Raw genomic sequence first — 22,106 nt, 5'->3', positions numbered from 1 at the left:
CATTTGTGTAGGTGGGTGAGAACATTTAAGATATTTCTCGGGGCACATGGGTGCCACAGTCGGTTTCAGCTCAGGTCGTGATCTTGGGGTCATGAGATCGAACCCTGTGTCAGACTCCCCGCTCAGTGTGGGGTCAGTCTGAGATTCTCTCTCTTCTTCTCCTCTCTCCCTCCCATTCATGCTTTCTCTCTCTAACATAAATACATAAATCTTAAAAAAAAAAAAAGATGTGTTCTCTGAAAACATGGAAAGACTCACGAATTTGGATGCCATCCTTGTACAAGGCACACGCTGATCTTCTCTATGTCATTCTGACTAAGTGCATAGTGTATGCTGCTAAAAAAGCACTATCAAATATCTATTCAGAATCTATTATGGGCCAGATATTCCATTAGGTTCTGAGGAGACATAATGGGCTCTCATCCTAATGAGGGGTTGAAACCAGAGAAAGATGCGAGCAAATAAATAAATACAGCAAAAGTCAAAAAGTTTGATAACTTAGTGTTGGTGAGGCTGTAAAGAAACAGGAAGTCTAATACATTCTTGATAAGACTAGAAGTTAGCAGAGGACACTTGGCAATAGCAATCAAAATTGCCAATGCACCTACCCGTGGGTCCAGCAATTCCACTTCAGGGAGTCCATCCTCAGATAATAAAGGTGCAAGATATCATGAGCACAGGATTATTCACTGCAGCATTACTGGTAATGAAAAAGATCGGAAGAACCAGAATTTTCCAAAATAATACATCTGTATAATGGAATACCATGGCGCTGTCTAAACGAATGAAGAATGAAGCTTGGTACAGGAGATATATGAAGGTGCAGATGCAGACCAGTATAAAAGCATTTGTGTACAAAAGGGGAAGAAAAGAATATACTTAAGGCTATCTATTATATATAATATTACATATAGATATACTTAATATACTTAAGTATATGTATTATATTATCCATTATATGTATTATGTATATATTATATGTATTATGTCTATAGCTATGTCAATTATATATTATATTATATATAGATAGACTTAATATACTTAACATAGTATATGTTATATATACTATATACTATATATAAGTACTAAATATTTTATATACGGATATACTTAAGTGTATTTATATAATATACTCACTATACTTAAGTATATATATAATACATACTCACTATACTTAAGTATATATATAATACATATAATTCCTATACTTCTTATATATGTGCACACACACATACACTATCTCAGGAAGGATGCTTGAAGAATTAACTGTTGCCTCTGGGGAGGGGAACTAGATGTCTATTAGATAGGATTGCCTATTCTTTTCTTTTTTAGATTTTATTTATTTATTTGACAGAGAGGGATCACAAGTAGGCAGAGAGACAGGCAGATAGAGAGGGGGAAGCAGGATCCCCACTGAGCAAAGAGCCTGGTGCAGGGTTGGATCCCAGGACCCTGAGATCATGACCTGAGCTAAAGGCAGAGGCTGAACCCACTGAGCCACCCAGGCGCTCCCGGCGGATTATCTATTCTTTCGACCTTTCAAATTACCAATCAGTGAACAGATTGTCTTTTCAAAAAATAAACAAAAGTTTTAAATTGTTAAAAGATATAATTAGGGGCGCCTGGGTGGCTCCATGGGTTGAAGCCTCTGCCTTCGGCTTGGGTCATGATCCCCGCGTCCTGGGATAGAGCCCCGCCTCAAGCTTTCTGCTCGGTGGGCATCCTGCTTCCTCCTCTCTCTGCCTCTGCCTGCCTCTCTCTGTACTTATGATCTCTGTCTGTCAAATAAATAAATACAAATCTTTTAAAATAATTAAAAATAGATATAATTAAATGAGCAAAGTCCTCATGCAAGTATGGATATAATATGAGTGCGGTGCTAAATCGGCTTTTGTGTGAATTATAAGCCCTCTATTGGGGAGAGTCAGTGTCAGACTAGCTGTCCTTTAATATCCTCAGAATTCTGCCTGATGAAGATAAAAGGGCTTCTACTTGAGGATGCTGAGTTCCTTTCCAATGCCGGAATTCGGGGACTCAATGATTTTAAGAAATTGAAGGATATTTCGGAGCAGAGGTTTGTGTGTATGTGTGGAGGAGGGGAAGCTTTAGAAGCAAAGTGCGAGAAGTGCTCCCAATTACCGTCCCACCAATAAGGAAAGACCTTTGATTCGTGCCCCACACCCCCTTCCCCAGGCGGTCAAGCGAAGCGAGCCCCACCTGCCTCCAGCCCTTGAGGGCTGTGGCTGTTAGCTTGCTCCTTGCTCAGGTGCTACTGTGCCTCTTTAAGTCAAACCGAAGCAAGTAAATTTAGTACCCAGAGTGGGCGGCTTCTGAATAATTAAAGATTTTTCTCTTTGTTTTCTTGATCTATATGTTTCTATGAACACACCAGCTATTTTGTTAGCCTCCTGCTGAGGGAAAGATGCAACATTGTGACTTCGGCAATTGCTGAAGAGGGTTGAAGGGAAAAACGGAACAAAGATTTATTAGGTGATTTATCTCGGTTTTTAATAAACCAGGGAAGAAAAGCCACGAGCCAAGAAGCAGCACTGAGAAAAACAAGCCAAGGCCAGCGACGAAAATAGCCCACAGAAAAGATGCTTGCCAGTAGCAAACAGGATGCCACCGGGAGCGGACAGCCCAAACGCCTTTTTGAGGCTGGGTCTCCCTGGACAGCGGTTCCGGGGTTAAACCCGGGAGGGTTCCCCTCCTGAACCACGCCCGACCTGGGGCAGCCCCCGCTGACCCGTGGAGCACACCCCGCCTAGCTTCATCCATCAGGGTTCATCTGCAGTTGGAGTGCTGGTTCCCACAATCTCTTCTGCTTTCTTGCGTCGAGTTTGAGTGACCTCCGTGGGTCAGATTTGCTAGCTGTTTCACTCCTGATCCGAAAGACGGAGCATCACCGCCGTTCCACCTTAGCACGGTCCGTGTTTCATTGCCAGCATTCCTAGAATGGCCTTGACGTGGTTCCTCTCGGGAAAGGGGTTCCGTTTGTTACTAATTCCCACTCTTGGGTGAGTAGGAAAGGAGGATGTCTTCTGTATGCTCAGGATGGCTTAGAATAAAGGACTCATCCTCCCTCAGTCAGTTGGGAAGATTCTAGTTTCCCAAGTTCAGATACCATTGAGAAGGGCATTTCCTGCAGAGTCCCAGGGGGTCTGGGCACAGGTACCCCACCCCTCCCTGCCTCTTGTCCTCCGGTCCCTGAATTTCAGAGAGACAATGAATCTGTTACCTGTGAGACTAGTTCTTCCATGCAAGCAAGCTTCCCCCTGTCCCCATACCACACCTTCAAAAATAGCTGTGTGTATGATAAGATATATATGACGTGGAATTGATCATTTTAGCCATTTTTAGGGGTATAGTCCAGTGGCCTGAAGTGCATTCACATTGTTGGACAATCATCACCATCATCCCATCTCCAGAATTTTTTTAATCTTTTCAAAATGAAACTCCATAACCCACTAAACACTAACTCTCCATTGCCCCAGCCTTAGCAACCCCCTTTTTACTTCCTGCTTCCATGGATTGGACTGTGGGTTCCTTGGATGAGGGGAATCATACAGTGTTTGTCCTTTTGTAACTGGCTCACCTCATTTAGCCTGGTGTCTTCAGGGATCACGTGCGCTATAGTGTATGACCCGCCTCCTGCCCCATCTTTGGTTTTTGTTCTGTCCCCACAGGCTTTGTGCCCTCTCCTCTCACCCCCCTCCCCACATCACCCCCATTCCTTATTCTGTGTACTCTCAGAGACTGTCACTCTGAGGTAATCCAAATCCTTCTACTCCTTGTGGAAGGTGGTCTCCATCTTTCACCAGACACTTAACCTAGATCAGGGGCCCCAGATCACATTCTGGAAAAGTGGTCCCTTTGCAAGAATTGATAGTAAGGTCACACCCTGACAGGAGTTATGATAAGATTATCAAGAGAGAAGAGAGGAAGCAGTGAAACAGAGACCAGGAGACAAAAGGGAGGTACACATAGGGCCACCCCCTGACGCCTCCTGCACAGCCTTTTCCAGGGAAGTGTTCCTCATTCTCCCATACGCCTTCCATTCCCACCTTTGTGGAATTGTCCAGGGCTTCCCCAATTAGGGAACAGCAGAACCAGAGCGGGGATAGGACGGGGTGCCGGGGCTCTACAAATATCAGTGTCTTCCCTGGTGCTGAGCCGGGGGGGGGTAGGGGGGGCAGAACATTACAAAACTCTCTCAGAAATCTTACTTCTTTCATGTCTGCATTTTCTTCCTGTCAGTTACGCAGGGGCAGATACAGCTGGAAACCCATTGGTCTAGGCTAATGGGATTTTTGCCAGTCCCTCCAGGTTGTTAATCAGCTGTGCTGGCTGTGAGCCGGCAGCTTCGCAGGGCCCGCTCAGGTGAAGAGTGACCCAGTTTTAATAGGAGAGTCGGACTCTGATTTTTCCGTTATTGGCCATTATTTCTATGGGAAGGGAGTTGCTGGCGAGCTCCTCGCAGATTTCTCTGGAAGGGCTGTCTGCAGCTTCCACTCTTTCATCAGCTACTTGTCAGGTCATCTGTGATGGGTTGAATCAGACACTTACAAACAAATAAGCTCCTTCCTATTTGATTCATCAAACGCTCTCCTCCTTGGCTGTTGGTTTTCGTTTGTATTCCCAGGCTGGGCTACGGAGGCGTGAAATATTGTTATTGTATTTGAAATGGTGGAGTTCCAGGGCAGCGTGCAGGTGGCTCCCGTGTTCCGGGGGTTGGTTTTGGTTTTGGGGGGTGCGAGTGGAAGGGAATATTATCTTAACTTCCATCCCAGATCAAGGTTGTGTGAAAGCGAGGGCTCCAGGGTGGCCTGGGCAGGCGTAGGAAGTTGAGAAGGAAGCTGTAATTTGGTGGTCTGAATGGGCTTTGGTGTTTCACTCAAACTGCTAAGTCAAATAGTTATGGGATTCTGTCTGGGCTTAAAAGCGTGCTCATTGATGGTACTTTGACTCGCTTCACCACACTGTCTCTGTGAAAGGGATCATTTTACACGTCCCCGCCCCCTGCCCTGCCTCCTGGAGGCTCTTTTCATGCAAAATGTCCCTGTTCCCCGGAAAGGTTAACTTCTGCCTCAGTTCCCCAATGCTGTGGGACAGGCCCTTATGTGTACTATTCCCATTTCAGGTGGAGAAAAGTTAATTACCGCCCTTCCCATGGCTTTACTCAGCCTCCCTTCACTTAGAAAAAGGAACACTGTTGTCTTCTCCAAGTTTATCCAAGTTTTCTTTACTGGCTCACTTGCCCACCTATGCCGGGGATATCTTATGTGTTAAGTCCACATTTGAAAGAGGAGGCTTTGGGTTTGCGGATGAATTCTACGCTAGTGATCCTTTAGTTCAGGGATAGGGAGAGGGCTTGCCGGGGCGGGTTAGGGCAATGCGTGGGAATGAGGAGCAAAATGTTTCGGGTCTGCAGCTGGACTGCACTTTGGAATTCCAGCTCTGCCACTGGCTAGCTGGGAGACCTTGCATAAATTATTGACCTCTCTGTGTCTCCGTTTCTTTTCTGTAAAAGGGGATTATAATTTCTTCTATAGACTTTATTACAATAGGATTATAAGAGGTTACACTCTAAAAATGACTTTGCACAGCACCTGGGATATGGCACGCTTAGTAAATGCTGGCTATTGTTACAGTTATCATCATCATTACCCCTAACACTCTTTGGACTGTGAGCCACTGAAGGACAGGGCCGTGATTTCTCCTAGCAGAGCTGGGCCCCAGATGTTTGCTGAATGAATGAACAAATGTTAATTAGTGCAGTCTTTTAGCCTTTTCTCTTAGGACAGATTCTTGAGGTTTCCTTTAGTTTTCCTCCTTTGATCTTAAAGACAACAAAAGATCAATGTGGTTTGGGGAAAGACAAGAAGATAAAATATTTTCCCATGATCTCATCAAACTAATCATCCTTCTCCGCGTCCTCTATTTCCATCTGGTCCTTCTTTCTCATTCCTTTACTTTGGGCCCCGCCATATGGTAACTTTGACTACTGAGATGTCATGAGGCTGACAGAGCCCTTGTGTTGTTGGCTTTACCTTCCTGTACCCCCTCCGTCGCCCAGAGAAGAGCTCCACCAGCTGACTGCTGCCCTTCCACCAGGGCCTCCGAGGGGGCATGCGTGGAGCAGACCTAAGTCTGGTCTGCATCAGACGATTGCATCATGGACCGGAACTGCCCAGGTCAGCCTGGTCTCAATGCATGGGTCCCTAGCAGAGGGCGAACATAGGGAAAGTAAGTGCTTATTGTTCACTGAACAGTAATAGATGGTTGAATGATATGTGAATGTCATTTGTATGTAGGCACCATCCAAACATAAGACGACTTTAGTTTTTATTTATTTTTTTAAAGATTTTATTTATTAGAAAGAGAGCACAAACAGGGGGAGCAGGAGAAGCAGAGGGAGAAGCAGGGTCCCCACTGAGCAGGAAGCCTGATGCAGGCAGGACTCAATCCCAGGACCCTGGGATCATGACCTGAGCTGAAGGCAGAGGCTTAACCCACTGAGTGACTCAAGCACCATATAATACCCCTTTATATTCACCTTTTCTTTATGGTGCCTTGTGTCATGGTTGGGTTTCTCTATGTTGCCACAGAGTTTTTATAATTTTCTACTGGCAACAAAATACTTTTTCAGGTTCATGTAGAAAATGATAACATAGTAATATTGACTCCATAAATGGAGGACTTCGTGTTTGTCTGGTACACTGTCTGGTATACATTTAACCCCCTCAACAATCCTGGAGGTCAACCTCGATTACCATCCCTTGTCTCAAAGCCACAGGTAGCGTGACAAAGATTCAGGCAGTTGAACTCTGGGATCAGGTGCCTGGGCCAAATCCTGGCTCTGCCACCTCTTAGCTGTGTGACCTTGGGAAAGTCACGTACTTTTCCTTGTCTATTTCCTCATTCATAAGGCTGATGATAATAATGGTATCTACCTTCTAGAGTAGCAATTGTGAAGTTTTAATGAGTTCATATACTTAAACTTGGAGTTGAGGGCCTGACCTATGAAATTTGTGCAAACTTTTCTTATAGTTGAAGCAGCTGAATTTCAGAAAGGCTAACAGCTTGCTCGGAGTCACATAGTAAAGGATAATAAATCCACTGTGTCACCTACCTACGGTACTTTAATGAGTCCCACATTACTGAGCAAGTATTTGGATTTTCAGCTTTTCCTGGAAATTATAAAATAAAAATGCACAGAAAAATAAATTGCTCTGGCAAATGTTGGTAGTAAAACTGTTAACACCGTCCAGGGAAGCAGAGACACTTGGATAACGGGCTTTGGACATGAAGGTTCACCATCAAGTCCAGTCTCAAGCAGAGAGAGATGGGGTTTCACAGGGTTTCATACTTGGCTCCAAGTCCTCTCAGGAATTAGTGACAGGGAAAGAATACCTTGGTTTTATGATTTTAGCCCTGGGGTTATTTTTCCTGGCACCAGGTGGTTTTCCAAAACACAATCAATAATTGTTTATTTAAAGCAAAAAGGAGTGATCCATTGAAGATTAATTTTGCTCTACAGTTGGCTGACCCACTTAAAATGTAGCTAGGGTTTTGTTTTTCACTGCTTTAGCAAGAAGCGCTGAACAGTTTCCTTGCTTGTGTTTGGGCTGGAGAATAAAAAGTGAGGTAGGGTGATTATTCCTTTCCCCATTGTGAATAAACAGTCTTTTCAGCCTCCTGGATGCTTGAAGGAAGTCTGGTCTCTCCTGCCATGTTAGCATTTCCCACTGCTTTGAAGGCAGAAAGACAGCAACATTCATATTCCAGGGTCAGAGGTGAAGCTGCGTGTGGGGCTCTTTGTTCTGAGGGCCCAGATCCCTCAGTCACTACCCCAGTGTCCTACTGAACAGAAGGGGAGTGGAGTCAATCTTCTGTACTTCCAGTGTTGAGAAGGAAGATGATGGATTCCAGAAGTGTGGCCGTGGCTCCTAGGGGAGGAAAATGGCATGAACAACGGTTCTGATTGGCAAACCATGGGTGCCTGAACCCATTTCTGACCTGGTTCTCCTGCCTGGAGTCATGGGAGGAATGGCTCTTTGCAAGAGTGAAAGGGTTGAAGACCTGGAGATCAATGTGAGGGGAGTCTGGAGCTGGGGGTACAGGAGGGAAAAGAGAGGCTTCATCTCTCCCAGGCCACCATGCTGGGAGTGGGCCCATGCCTGGAGTTGGCATCACCACCAGCTGGCCAGTAGAGCACCCCTGGAGCAGCGAAGGTCATGGTGCAACGCAAAGGCAGAAGGAGTGGGAGGTGGCTGGGGAGACCCTAGTGTTTCTGAGTTGGTGGGGAAGTCAGGCTGATCCTTGTCTTCTAAGGTTTGTGACCTCAAGGTCTGTGTTTTGTCTCATAGTTCACTGGGGAGGCAAGTTCTCCAGGTTGGGGGAGAGGTAATCAGTGTCACTTCTGTTATGGTAGTGGGAGCAGGAGGGGGTGGCAAGGGTTTGGGCGTTTTCTAATTTGCTCTGAAGGCTGAAGAGAAATGGGAACATATTTGTATTTGAGTGTTGTGAAGCTTCCCGAACCAGTAACAGTCACAACAGTTATATGTGGTTTACAAGAACGTCAGTAATGTCCCTGTTTTTCCAATGGAAACAAAAATCAGAAGTGCATCGTTCTGATTGACCTGTAATATTTCTGCAGTGTCCCCAGGACAGCAGTGGCCAGAGCAAAGGATATGAAATTTTAAATGTGAACGGTTTTTCTATTGAGACCCAAACTACCAAACTTTATTCATATTGCAAAATATGTTTAAAATCGTGCAGAATACTTCATGACGCGACCACGTGTTCTCAACGTAGTGCCAAATGAAAAAAAGCAAGTTCATCACCGGGGTGCTCAGTGTGATCTCCGTTTGCAGCACTTAATGGATCGATCTTTGCAGAGAAAGAAGTCTGGAAAGATGTATTCCAAAAAGACTCACCGTGCTTACTCTTTGTTTGATACACTAATGGGTGCTGTCTATTTCTTCATTCTGCCTCTCTGCCTTGTTGGAATATGTTCATGACAAGCATGCATTGCTTTTGTCATAAGAAAAAAGCGCAACAGAGGTTTTTATTTTTAACAGCTGAAAGCGAAATCTAAACAACAACAGAAACTCTGCCGCTTGTGTGTTTTGGATGGCGGGGGAGCGCAGAGCTCTTTCATCTAATGGGGGTGTCGATGTCAGGGCTGGAGGATAATGACTCAGAACCCGTGGAAATGCAGCTAGTGGAACAGGTTTCCAACAGGAAAGTGCTTGCCTGGGTCCCCTCTGAGGTCAGCAGCAGAGCTGAGGGCAGATTCCACAAAGAGAGAAAGAGGATCCAAAAGGGCCTGGGGTTGGGTCAGTTGGGCTGGTGTGTCCCACTTAAAAACAAAGCTGCTTTGATGTGTTGCCCAGCGGGCGGGCACCAGCATGCAGGGCCTGCTCTCTCCTGCAGCCATTAGGGCCTTAGAAGCATCCATCTCCAAAGGGAAGATCCATCAGCTTCGCATCAAACAGGAAGGAAAGATTTACAGGTAATTTTCCCGTCCCTGTACAGAAGTATGAGTAAGCTATATGGTTGGAAGGTTTGTTTTATTTTGTTTTGTTTTTGTTCCTCCCGCCTCCCCCTACTGTAAATAGAGAGGCTTTGTGTTTCTTCATTGCCTCTGATGCTTACGACTTTTATAGACAAGTACTAATGTTCGGTGCTGACATTGTGCCTTCCTCGCATCCACCAGGAGAGCGAGATGTGGACTATGCCATTCCTGGCTCGGAGATGATGGGCAACTGCTAAGCTGTGGGGTTCTGGGGATCTTCAGGCCCAGGGCTCCCATGGAGAGCACAGCATCTTCCTCCCAAGGGCTCTCATGGGCTCCCGTGGGGGTGGACTTCACCCCAACCCCCATATTTTGGATAAGTAAACTAAAGGAATGCTTTGGGAGAGAATGGAGGTCATTATAAGGCCAGCCCTCCTCGGAAGCTCTTTCTTAAAGACAATGGTATGGAGATCTTGAGCTGGAGTTGGACAAACATTGGTTCAAATCCATGCTCTGCCATAGATTGGTTGTGTGATGTTAGAAAAGGTAACAGATTTCTTTGAAACTTAAAAGATAGAGATTACCTTCCTGTGTCTGGAGGTTGTGTACAAAACCGGTACAGTGATGGTCTTCTCTGTGTTTCGGTTGAGGGGGTGTACTCCAGAGTGAGGCGTCAGCTAGGCCACCTAAGCAGGACTTGTGAGGAGGCGTGGACCTACCCAAGAGAGAATGCTTAGAAATGTGCCTGTGCCTCCCTCAGAACCTCACCTGGAAAAACCTAGAAGTCAGAGGCAATGGCTGCCTAACTGCCCCGAGGGAATGAATGATGGCTGCCTCCTGGGGATGAATCAGGCCAAAAGAAGCAGCCAAAGGCCACATGAGGAGGGGCAGCTGCAAGGGAAAGAGCAAGTCTGTGTGGAGTAGCCTATGGAAAGGCAGGGAGTGGTAGCGGTCACCTGGGGTGTGATGGGGAAGCACTGTCCATGATGATCCCAATGTCCAAATGATCCCAATGATGGGCTGAGATAGAGCAGTGCCCTGTTCCTGAACATGCACCCATGAGGAGGACAATCTCAACAGCTTCCAGAGTGTGGAAACTGATGCACCATTGTGTCCGTGCCTACCAGGTGAGCTCGTTCCTTCACCTGGCCTCTCCTTCTTCTCCCTCCCATGCCAATGCTGGAGGAGCCGGAGGCAGCCTAGTGAGCGTGGGGGCTGTGAGAAGGCAGAAATGGGGAAACAGAGAAGGAGCCACCCACAACCTCTTCATACTGCAGGCTTCAAGGCTGCAGTGGGCCTGGTTGGAGGAGGAAAGAAACTTGAATTTTAGATGACATTTAGAGCTTTTATTATGACATGAGAGTCAACACAAAATGGAAGTTAGTCTATTTTGTGACTTGGAGTGATGGTAGGATTTTTTATTATTTGAAAATGACCACAAATATCATGGAGTTCACTCCAGTTTCCCACAAGGGACAGGATGAATCAATTCCATTAAGTGGTCTGAAGGTGCAGAGTTGAAGAGAATAAAGTCATCTTCTCGTTTCCCACTAAATTAGTCAGGACTCTTTAGAGAAATAGAACCAATAGAATATCTGTCTCTGCCCCCTCTCTATCCATCCACCCATCTATCTGTCCATCCATCCATCTATGCATCCATCTATCTGTTCTATCTATCTATTATTTACCTATTATCTATCTATCTAATCTGTAAAATTTGGGATTTTAAAATAAATTGGCTCTCATGATTGTAGAGGCTGGCAAGTTCAAAATATCCAAGGTGGCCTGGCAGCCTGGAGCTAGGGAAGAGCTGATATTGCAGTTCAAGGCTAAAGGACAGCTGCTGGCAGAATTTCTTCTTCCTCTAGGGAGGTGAGTCTTTTCTGTTCCAGTCAAATCCTTCAACTGATTAGATGAGGCCCACCTAATTTATGAAGGGATATCTGCTTTACTAAATTCCACTGATTTGAATGTTAATGTCACCCCAAAACACCCTCACAGAAATATCTGGAATGTTGTTTGAGCAAATATCTGGGCATGATGACCCAATCAAGTTGACATTAAAATGGTTAACCATATACCACTGTGTATCCCTATTATTTCTTTGGGCCCCATTTTTGGAAGTGAAATCTCATAGGATACATGTCTAAAGTGAAAAGTTTATGTAGAATTATAAAATTTTTAAATATAATGCCAAATTACCTTTCAGGAAGTTGTTTTTAAAAAACAATTTTCAATATTACTCTACTCTATGAGACTACATGATTCTACAATTCTCCATACCTTCATGACCCCTGGATATTATTTTTATGAACCTTAGGTATTGTCTTTAAAAAAAAGGATTTGCTAACGTGATAACCAAAAAAATGGCCTTTTATTATTTGAATTAGCATTTGCGTTTTGATTATTGTGAACCTTAGCATTTATTAGCATGTTTATTGACCATTTGTATTTTTCTCTTGGCTCTTGACCTCTTCATGGTTTGCCAATTTTTCTATTAGCTTCTTTCAGACCAGTTAAATTTAAATATATATTTCAACCTGACCAGTCTTCAGGAGGAGAGCCAAAGTTCCAAACAGAGCTGATTTACAGCTTGGTGAAAGGACAACCTTGTGAGCCCTCCATTTACTTTCCCCACAGGGAAATCAGAATCTATGCATTCTTTTCCCACTAGACCCTTGTTAGGTTTCACAGAACAACAGTAAGTGTGAGAAATAAACAATCCAAGGACAGAAAACCCTCAAGAAAAAAAGCAAAACCTATGACACAAAAATACCACTGTTATCCACATATCTTCAAAAATGAAAAATTAGCTGCCTGTGGGATGGGTTCATCTTATAGCTTCAAGGCCCTATGAGCAGAAAGGGGACAGATGGTCATTCTGCAGACCCTAGAGACAATTGCTCCAGCCTTTTAGGGGTGAATTATTCCTATCACCCCAAAGCATCAAGAAACAATTCTAGCATTGTCAAGAGCATTTTCAGGCCCTGGCCCAACATTTTTCAAGAAAGATCTTAAATTATTTTGCCATTAAACCAAGCTCAACTGCATCTCTCAACAAAGGATAAAAAAGCTGTTTGACTACATAGCTTTTCAGAAGAGACCCAGGGTTTGGGGAATCTTGTAGAACCAAATGTTTGTCCTTCTCAATACATATTTTACCTTCAGAGTATTTCTGAGGCTTATCCAATGAAAGGTCACGGGGATAACAGGTGTCTCACTGTATTCCCTTGATACAGTCAATGTAATACAACAGGAAGAGAGGTTACAATCTGGTTCTTATTTTACCTTTATCACCGCTCCCCCCGCCCAAGTCATGGGCAGTTTTCTAAATTATTGAAGGTCCCAAATCTCTCAAAACCCTCCCAACTCAACAGAGATGACCATTTAGGTGATCACTACTATTCTCTAATAAGCTAAGGTTGCAAGAATGAAAGAAACCAGAATCCTTGAAGTTTTTTACCTTGGCTATTTTAAGCTTTTTGGAGCCTGTTTCTAAGGGCTCTGGTTCTAGAAAATAATTAGCAGCAAATGGGAGCACTGCAGGAAAGCCTGGAGGACATTGGATGCTGTCCAGGGACAATTAGCTAGGAAGAGTTTCTTAGAAAACTGGAACCACCTCTTGTACCTTTTCCATTTTCCTGGTTCTCTCCTGGTTGGGTGCTTGGACAGGAAAAAAGGGAAATTTGGCTTGCCTGGAGACTGGAAAAGGAGAGTACTAGTCATACAAGAAGGGAAGAAAGAAGATATTTCTGTGCTCTTCTCTTGGCAGTGATCCTTGCTCAGTTGCTCCCAGAGTCACACTCTATGGGAACAGACAGTTGGGTGTCTTAGTCTCTGCTCAAACTGCCATAACAAATATCCTAGACTGGGCAGCTTGAACAACAGAAACATATTGTCTTACTGTTTTGGATGCTGGGCATCTGAGAGCAGGGTCCCAGAATGGTCAGAATCTGGTGAGAGTCCTTATCCTGGTTTGCAGATGGCTGTCTTCTCATGTGTCCTCACATGGGAGAGGGAGGTTAGGGGAGCTCTCTGGGGACTCTCCTTATAGGACAACAAATTCCATGATGAGTGCCCAGCCTTCATGACTCATCTAAGCTTAATTACTCCAAAGGCCAGTCTCTAAATACCATCACACTGGGATTAGGGCTTTGACATGGACTCAGTATAAATGTTGGACACAATTCGGTCCACAGCAGTGACATTGATTAAGACAGGGTTGAAATCTTAATGCGGTTCTTCACTTCTTTTTCTTCCACATTTCTCATTGTCTCTTTGTTCTGTGTGTAGTGTGAGGTCCTGATGCGTAGATGCTGACTGGTACCTTGTTAGCCAAGATAAAACACTGAGGCCCTTGCTGTAGGACTTCTCATCTTTCCTCACTATGAAAGTGATGTTGGCTGTCCCTTTGAAACATGTCAGTTATGTCTACAACATTCCTCATGGCCCACCATGGTTCAGTGTCATGAAGCAGGCCAATTGCTCTGGTGAGCAAAGAGGAGAAACCGTAAGTCCTCCAGCCCATTGGGGGAACAGCCTAGACCTGACATTTTATAGATGGCCAGGTATTTAAGTATTAGCAGGCTATATCGTCTCTCAGAACTACTCAACTCTGCCATTACACCATGGAAGCAGCCGCAGACAATATGGAAATGAATGGAGCATGGCTGTTTTCCAGTGAAAATCATTTACAAAAAATGAGTAGTGGGCCAATCTGGCCCATGGATCATAATCTGCTGACCTCTGAATTATACTGTCACTCCATTTCTTGCTCACTCTTTGCTCCCCTTCTCTACTTCAGCATTGATCTGCCAAATATCCTTTTGATTACCTTCATTTCCTTTGTCATCACAACCAGTTTCTTTGTCTCTATTTTTTGGAACTTTGTTCTAATGGTTAGCCCCCTGTCTGAGGAGTGACCCCTAGAGCTTTACTCTGGTGTCGGGTTTGTGAGCTGGCCGCTTGCCCGTGGGAGGCAAAGGCCAGTCAGACAGAACAAGATGAGGACTGAATGTTTTCCTCTCTGCCTCAGACTATTTCAGGAGTTTGGATGCCCTTTACAGTGCATTATATCCCTGGGGAGAATCTGGAGCCCATAGATCAATGACCATCAGTCTAATCCTGGTTGCCAGGCACCTGTAGCTATGGTAATCCACTCGGACTCTCGATTTAGATCTTGATTGCACAAATCTCTTTGGGTAGGAAGAAAATGGCAGGTTGCTAATAAGCTGCAGTGTGACTTACCCACTGAACAAAGATCAACCATGGCTGTGGAACATCTCACTCCTAGAAAGACAGACAGCCTTCCTTCATGTGTCAACCCTCCTCTCCACAGGTATGCTGAAGGATGAACAGCTTGACAGGCATTACTTCTTCCATAATGAATTTCATTCCTGGAGGAGGCTCCTCTGCCATTGCCTCTTGGGTCCGAACAACCGTGGTGGTGCCTTGTGCCTGGAGTACTGTCCCCGCTCTTGCCTTTTCCTCCCACGGCCACCATGTTTAATCTCTATCTGGCACAGAGTATGATCCTTTTGAAACAAATCAATGTATTATTCCTCTGTTCAAGGTCCTATGGTGGATCCTCAGAGTAATAGCCCAAATCCTGATCAATGCTTACGAGGTCACAGATGATCTTCCCCCTAACCCTGCCTGCCTCATGGCTCTTCAAACTTCATCTTCTCCAACCTTCCCTGCCAGTGGCTCCACTGCAGCCAAACTCTTCCCAATATCATTCAGAGGCTCCTACCATGTTCTATACCCCGTTCCACGTTCCAGTACCATGTTCTTTGTTACTTTCTGGTCTCTGCTTCAATATCATTGTATCAGTGAAGCCTTCCTGAATCCTTTATTTAAAATAACATGTCACCATGGCCACGCTGGCACTCTCTAATCCTCTTATCCTGATTTATTCTTCTCCAGAGCACTCATACTGACATACTATGTATTTACTTATTTATCTGTGTATTATCTCTCTTCCCCACTGGAATATAAAACTCCTCGAGGGCAGGGAGGTAGTGTACTTGATACATGGCTTTAGCTCTAGGGCCTAGAATGATATTTGACCTAGAACAAGCCCTCCTATTGTAGATTATAAGTGCATAGATGTGTGTGTGTACTTTAATAAATGAATGGGCGAATGAATGACTAATGAATGTAACCTGTGGATTTTCTCTATGTTCTAAAAGTTCTTCCCTTAATAAATAAATAATCTATGCACATGGATGTAACCATTTTTAGGTAGACATAAAGTAATTAGGACTAAATGCTTCCAAAATCTGTAGTAACATCCTTTTTTATATTGTGCACTTCTACACAGCACTATTTTTTACCTTATTTCTTTGTTCACAGGAATGAGTACAATACTTGTTAAATATTAATAGGGAGTGAGATAAGTTAGCCTTTCCCGGCATGTGTTCCATGGAACATTAAATCCAGGGTGCTGTTCTATGGTAGGAGGGCACACTTAACATGTCAGCTTGGGGAAACCTCAAATCATGACGGCTAATAATTATAAAAGCTAACATTGATTGGTTGTTACTGGGTGTCAGCTTCCATGCCATGCACATTACAAACTTTACTCTTTAATCCTGCTTGCCCCACCCACTTACAACACACAGTAGCCTATTCAAGGTCCTGAGAAGTCCTGTAGTAAAGAAACCTGTTCAATGTTCTTTAGCCCAGCATTCCCCAAACTTATTTGCTTATAGAACCACTTATTTTTCACCACCCCAGGGATACTTATTATCACCTTGTGGGTCTATTGTTCTGTAAAACACAGATTGGAAAATGCTGCTCTAAGATAAGGGAATTAAGTAGGAAAGCAGAATTATGGCGAAACAGATTATTGCAAAGAACTAAATAAGCACTGACCTTTAGGGTCTTTTAAATTAAGATAGCTATCTGCTGGATGCCAGTGATAAGAAGTGATACCATCTTTTTAGGCCTGGTTAAACAATCTCCCTTTAATTGTCCGAGAAAATAAAACTTTGTTTCTAAGGATCAATATGTACCTAAGGAAAACTTTTCATACTCCTAGGATAGAGTCTACGGTTTTTACTAATTGAAACCTTATCCATTTAAAAAATGTTGCTTTACATCATTAGGAAGGAGTCTCTAACACTTTCAGGTGGGATAAGAATTTTGTCACTTTGGAATGGAAACTAATTTGAAACTAAGTTGAAGATGTGTCTGTGTGTAATAGTGTGTGCACATGTATGTACATATGTGTATGCATGTGGTTATATATGTGTGTTGTTCCTTCTCCATTTTTATCAAGGAAATTAAAGTCTTTTCTTGGGAGCCAAATGTTGAGTATGGACAAGAGGCTGAGAGTAGAGATTCAAAGGAAAGGAAATTGTTCCCTAAGGGACAAAAAAGCCCTGAGAATGGGTTCTTACTGTCTTATCTATTACGAAAGGCAGTCTTCTGTCTGACAAAGTCTGCATTCCTCTGTAAGTCTGTTCTTCCCAAACTAAGTTTCCCTTAATGGATCTTAACTCTAAGACTTAATGATTCTTGCGATGATAATCAGTCATGATGATCCTTGCAATGATAATGTGTTATTTGAGTTTCCTTGAGAAAGCACCTGCTTTCTTGCTCTGACTGCGACATGAAGCATTCTAAGACAGTGAAGAAATGGTTGGGAAGAATAGGAACAAATTATGAATCTAGCCCCATTTAACTCTTGCAAAAAGCCAGTGGAGTGGGAAAATTATTCTGTGCTTCTGTTGCCTCAAATAATCTTATCTTCACTTTGAGAAGAAAAGGAAGGGGCTTATAGATCACTGGGGAAAAGTCAAAGCAGAAATATCAAGTCTGAAACCACAGGGACCTTATTCATCATTGTAGGTGACATAGCATGGAGCGGAGTGCTTCAAGGGGGCTTGGAGGATGTTGAGAGAAGGACTAGGGAAAGGAGTAAACATCTCATTACTCAGGACACTGATGCTTCTATTTTTGTGAAACTGGTGTGTTGCACAAAAGAGTTTAGGAGGGGAATGAGAAACAGGGTATAAAATAGGAAACACATATCATACCTGACTCTGTGCCAGGCACCATCCTAAGTGTCTCGTGTATTTTAACTCATTCAATCCTCACAGCCACCATGTGGGGCAGGCTTTCTTATCCCCGTTTTACAGATGAGGACCTGGAAGCATAGCTAGTTGATGACTTGCTCAGGATCACACAGCTGGTGGCGGAGCCAGGACCGAAACCCTGTAGACAGACTCCCAGGTCTATGCTCTTGACCACTGGACCTTGCTGCCTCTGAAATAATGCAAGGTTAAGGGCAAGGCTTGGAAGCCAGACCATCTCTTCCATTGCTTAGCCTCCTTAAGCCTCAGCTTTCTTGTTTCTCATTTCTTAGATGAGGACATTAATACCTATTTATAGGTCTATTGTGACTAGTCCATGAAATCAATGCCAAATGCTTAGTAGTTTTGCATTGAGTAAAGCTCCCAATAACCACAAGTAACTTAAAAGCTGTGAGCCTGAGAGAAATTTTGGACTGATTTTTTTCTAGCACTATGAAAGGACAAGAGATCTAATATCTCGAGCAGTGCTGTCCAGGAGAACACAGTGCCAACAGAACCCTTCTCTTTCTGCACTGCCCGGTAAGGTAGCCACACTAAGCTATTGAACATTTGAAATGGGGCTGGTGGGACTGCAGGCCTGATTTTTAATTTATTTGGTTGTAATTTATATGAGTTTAGGTAGCCAACAATGGTGGCCTGGCACATGGGTTGAAGGTGGAAAAGTAGGGGGGTGCATAGGGATCTAGGGGGACAAGAGAGAGGTTACAGGGGCAGGAGGCAACTTTGGATGAGACGGACTTGTTCATTCCCTCCATTGTGGTGAGAGTTCCTCAAGTGTCTACATATGTCAAAACTTAGCAAACTGTCCACTTTCTGTAGTTTGTGGTATTTCATTCATACTTCGATTGAACTGTGAGACAACAAAAGAGGCCAGTCCAGGATAAATCCAGATTGTACAAGGCTTCCAACATTGGTTTTTAAACTGAGTTTGGAGGGGATCCCTGGGATTCCCAGGACTTCTGGGACTGGAGCCTACGGGCAGTGGTTGGGGGAAACAGGTTGGCCAAGCTTGGCCTCCAACTCTGATTCCCCCAGAGGAGTTGTTCACTGACCTAGATCTCTGGTAGATCTCCTTAAACATTTAGGCCACTGGAAAAGCCATCAGCATCTCCTAGAGAAGCAGGGTTCTATAGGCCACAGCCAGGCCCTGGGGATGTTGTACCTAGGAAGAAGGAAGGCGAGTAGGCAAGTGAAGGGCATGGAGGGCAGGGATCTTCTTCAACCTGCCTAGGAACCAAACATCATGTCCTACTCCAGACAGACTCCTCTAGAGGAATGCATGGCCCCTGGGAATGGAAACCACACAGGAGTGCCCACATTCTTTGAGAGCATTATTGGGACTGGGACAGCTGTTACTGGAACAGTAATGACACGTGGTGTCATGAAGAGGTTCTTATATGTGCTGCACCAAGGAGTTTGTAAAAATGCAGAGCCCCAAGGTCCCTTCCCTGGGACTCTGAGTCTGGGCATTTCCAAGCCCCCAGGGTATGTCCAGGGACAGTGCCAGGAGAAGGCTAAGGCAGAAGGTTGACGTGAACTCAAAGCACCCTGGCTCCAAGCGTTGCTGCTCTGGCTGTGTGATCTTAGGCAAGTCACCAGTTGTCATGTACAATATCTCCCTGTGGCTTAGATAGTGTTAGGGGTAGAATTGTGAGCCCCCTCAATTCATATTTTGAAGTTCTAACCCCCAGTACCTCAGAATGCAACCATATTTGGAGCTAATCTTTAAAGAGGTAATTAAATTAATCTCTAATCTGGTATGATTGGTGTCCCTATAAGAAGAGATTAGGACAGACAGATGCATGCACAGAGAAGACCATAGGAGGACACAGAGAGAAGGTGGCCATTCCCAAGTCAAGGAGAGAGGGCTCAGAAGAGACTGCCATCTTACCACCATCTTGAATTTGGACTTCTAGCCTCCAGAATCATGAGAAAATAAATTTCTCTGGGTATGGGCCACCCAGATGGTGGGCTTTGTTATGGCAGCCCTGACAAACAAATACAGTTGGGAAACACCATGTGTGGTACCTGGCACACAGTTGAGCCCAGCAAATGGGAGCTGTCATGGTTATCAGTGCTAATTGTTTGACCAAAAACACCCAGGAAGTCCCAAATACTCATCACGGTGGCTGAGAGGAAAGAGTGGTCTTCCCATCTGGCTCAGGGTTGCCTTCATGCAGGAATCATTACCCACTGTGGTTTAAGTAAGAAATCAGCAGAAGCAGTCACCAGGAGAAAATGGGATGCACTTTGGGGAGGTGTTTGATGAACATCTTGGAAAGCTTTCTTTCCTTCTTCCCACCCAGCCGGGAGTTCCCGTCCCCCACAGTGCCTACCTGTATCGTGAGACAGAGCTCATGTTCCACTTGACTTGCTCACCAGCTCTCCTACTGGACCTGTGGTTGCTGTGAGAGCGGGTTTTGCGGTGTCCATCTCTGTCTCCTCGGTGGGTGCTGAATCATGCTTGTTCAGTTGTGTTTCTGAGTATAGTTGTCATGTTGTCTATTAGCCAACGCTTCCTATAAGGTATTCGCTCTCAGCGAGGCACTGCTCTGTGTACCTTAAAAACAGTAACTCATTTAATTCTTTAACCATCCCTTTGAAATACATGCTATCAAGGCGTGGGGAGGGTCAGCACATACCCAGGGTCTCACACCTCGTAGGAAGGAGGGTTCGGACCTAGAATTCAGCCACAGAACATCCTGTTACTACCATGGGGTGAGTGATCACTTCTGACAGAACTTACCTTCCTCATTAAGGACTCTATTTTTCTTTTCTTTTCTTTTCTTTTCTTTTCTTTTCTTTCTTTCTTTCTTTTTTTTTTTTTGAGAGAGAAAGAATCTCAAGCAGATTCCATGCCCCACACAGAGCGAGCCTGACATGGTGCTCAACCTCGCCACCTTGAGATCATGATCTGGGCCAGAGTCAAGAGTCAGAGGCTTAACTGACTGAGCCACCCAGCTACCCCTCATCAAGAATTCTTAACCTTTTATGCACCTCTTGCACTGTAGGGATGTCTACGAGCTCTTCCTGGAGTGCTACTTTTAACTGCATGAAAAAAATAAAATGCGTAGGATTACAAAGGAAACCAATTATAATGAAATACAGCTATTGAAATATTAAAAATATCCTAATGTGTTAATATGTGAGATGGTAATATACACTCCTCTTTTTTAACATGTGAAATAACAAGAGCTAGTAGTAGCTCTAATAACTACTGTAATTCCCAAACAGTCATAAGTAGTATTTGAAGAGATCATAAAGTGAAATTTGGAGACATTTGCAATAACAATGAAGTGATATTGAAGGTACCTGAGATCTCTATTGGTGGCAAATTCACAGGCACTGCTCATGCTCTTATAGTCTGTTGTCTGTGTTCATACTAGAAGGAAGTGGTAAATTTCAGTTAGAAATTAGTAAAAATGGAGGTGCCTGGGTGGTTCAGTTGGTTAAGCATCCAACTCATGATCTCATCTCAGGATTGTGAATTCAAGCCCGGAAAGGGGTTTAAAAAAGAAAAAAAAAAGGAAAAGAGAAAAAATGAAGATGTTTATTTTTTATCATCCCGGTTTATAGGCCCCCTCTAATTTAAAGAATCTTTGTGGGTCTCAGATCAAGGACTGCTGTTCTAGATAACCTAGATATGGGCCAGTAGAATCAGCGTCACCTGGAAGCTTGTTGACATAGATAATCTCAACCCCAGACCCATGCATCTGAATCTGTTCTTCAACAAGATCTTGCGGCAGTCTGTGTGCACACAAAATTTTGAGAGGCAACACAAAATATATGCTTGCTTCTGTCAGACCAGTGAAGAGCGGCTCAATATTGAAAGCATATGATTGTAGATTCTTTTCCACCGTTCTCTCTGCCTGTTATAACCTCCTTTCTAGGGTGGGGGATAATTTAACTGATTGGTGGCAACAGACAATGGCTACTGCTGGTTGTATATTGCTTCTCAGTGCCCCCTGGGGATCACCTACTATTGGACAAAAGTGTTCTTATTCTCCGTATTTGCCTCCTCTGGGCGAGGGGTGGACCGACAGGCAGGCTCTGATCCTTGGAAGGAGGTAGTTGGCAGTTGTCTACTGTTTAACCTGTGGCTGTGTGGTAAGTCAGCATGCTGCATAGGGAAGAATATTTGGGGTCTTTGACCCAAGTCCCGTTCCCCAATCCAGCTTAACCAGCATCAGAACAGAAATTTCATTTCACCTTTTTTCCCTGTGGCTCTGTTTCTCTCTCTCTCTCTTTTAAAAATTTTATTTATTTATTTGACAGAGAAAGAGAGACAGTGAGAGAGAGAACACAAGCAGGGGGACTGGGAAAGGGAGAAGTAGGCTTCCTGCTGAGCAGGGAGCCCAATGCAGGGGCTTTATCCCAGGACCCTGGGATCATGACCTGAGCCGAAGGCAGACGCTTAACGACTGAGCCACGCAAGCGCCCTGCTGGCTCTGTTTCTTAATTGGTTTCAAAATTTCTGAAGAAGGATT

General features: G+C 44.2%; 1 pseudogene; it reads right to left on the bottom strand.

The window, feature by feature from the left end:
* Positions 1-238: 238 nt before the first annotated feature.
* Positions 239-334, bottom strand: LOC123394622 (annotated as a pseudogene).
* Positions 335-22,106: the final 21,772 nt, after the last annotated feature.

The sequence above is a fragment of the Mustela putorius genome, unplaced genomic scaffold (assembly GCF_011764305.1).
Source record: "Mustela putorius furo isolate JIRA1106 unplaced genomic scaffold, ASM1176430v1.1 tig00003834_pilon_pilon_pilon, whole genome shotgun sequence".
In the NCBI taxonomy this organism is placed as follows: Eukaryota; Metazoa; Chordata; class Mammalia; order Carnivora; family Mustelidae; genus Mustela; species Mustela putorius.
This window is presented reverse-complemented; position numbering and strand designations above follow the sequence as displayed.